The sequence below is a fragment of the Danio rerio genome, chromosome 22 (genome assembly GCF_052040795.2).
Source record: "Danio rerio strain M-AB ecotype USA chromosome 22, GRCz13ab, whole genome shotgun sequence".
Taxonomy (NCBI): Eukaryota; Metazoa; Chordata; class Actinopteri; order Cypriniformes; family Danionidae; genus Danio; species Danio rerio.
In genome coordinates this window covers 6,939,162-6,940,362 of record NC_141042.1, presented here as the reverse complement: position 1 = coordinate 6,940,362, position 1,201 = coordinate 6,939,162, and positions in this window count along the sequence as shown.

Genomic DNA, 1,201 nt, shown 5'->3' with positions numbered 1-1,201 from the left:
TTACGATGACAGAGAACAGCGAACAATAATAATTTAAGCCAATATATAAAAAAAGATCTAAGAAAATCACAGATTTATGTCCAACTTCCTCCTGTCAGCAGGTGGCGCTATAACTATGACTTAAGATTGGCGTGTAGATGTCTTCCGGAGAGGAATCTTATCAACCATGTGAAGTTTCAGGCACATGGGACATTGTGTGGCTGAGTTATAAGCCAAACTACCTTCTGCCAGCAGGTGGCGTTATGACTGACTCAATATTGTTATGTGGATGTGTTCAGGAGAGGACTTTTATCAATCATGTGAAGTTTCAGGCAGATCAGAGATTGTGTGGAGATTTTGTTTTAAGACAAACTACATTCTGCCAGCAGGTGGCGCTATGAAAGACTCAATATTATTATGTAGATGTGTTTAGGAGAGGACTTTCATCAACCATGTGACATTTTAGGCAGATCTGACATTGTGTGGCCGACTTACAAGCCAAAATTTCTTCTGCCAGCAGGTGGCGCTATGACTCTGACTCAATATTATTATCTAGATGTGCTCAAGAGAGGACTTTCATCAACCATGTGAAGTTTCAGGCAGATCGGACATTGTGTGGCCGAGTTACAAGCCAAACTACCTTCTGCCAGCAGGTGGCGCTATGACTGACTCAATATTGTTATGTAGATGTGTTCAGGAGAGGACTTTTATCAATCATGTGAAGTTTCAGGCAGATCAGACATTGTGTGGTTGAGTTATAAGAAATTCCTGTTCCATGGCGAAGCGTTGAGGTTTGTCATGCCACCACAGACACGCCCCTCTGCAAAAACTCTAGATCTTTACAATATATCATCGCTAGAGCTTTCAGATGACACCACTCTATTTTGGTGCTGATACGGGAAAGTTTGTGGAAGGAGTTTGTTACAGTGTCAAACATGTCATTTCCAGTGGCCAGCAGGTGGCGCTATAACTGTAACTGGATATCGGCACTTAAACCTGATCAGGTCAGGACTGTTATTAAATGTGTGAATTTTGAGGCAGATCAAATATTGCATGCCAGAGTTATAAAGACTTCCTGTTTTGTGGTGAATCATCAAAGTTTGCGAGGCTGCCACAGACACGCCCATCGATGAAAACTCTAAAGCTTCGCAATTTAACATCACCAAGGCTTTAAGATGACAAAACCCAATTTTGGTGTCTATCAGATAAAATCCCTAGGAGG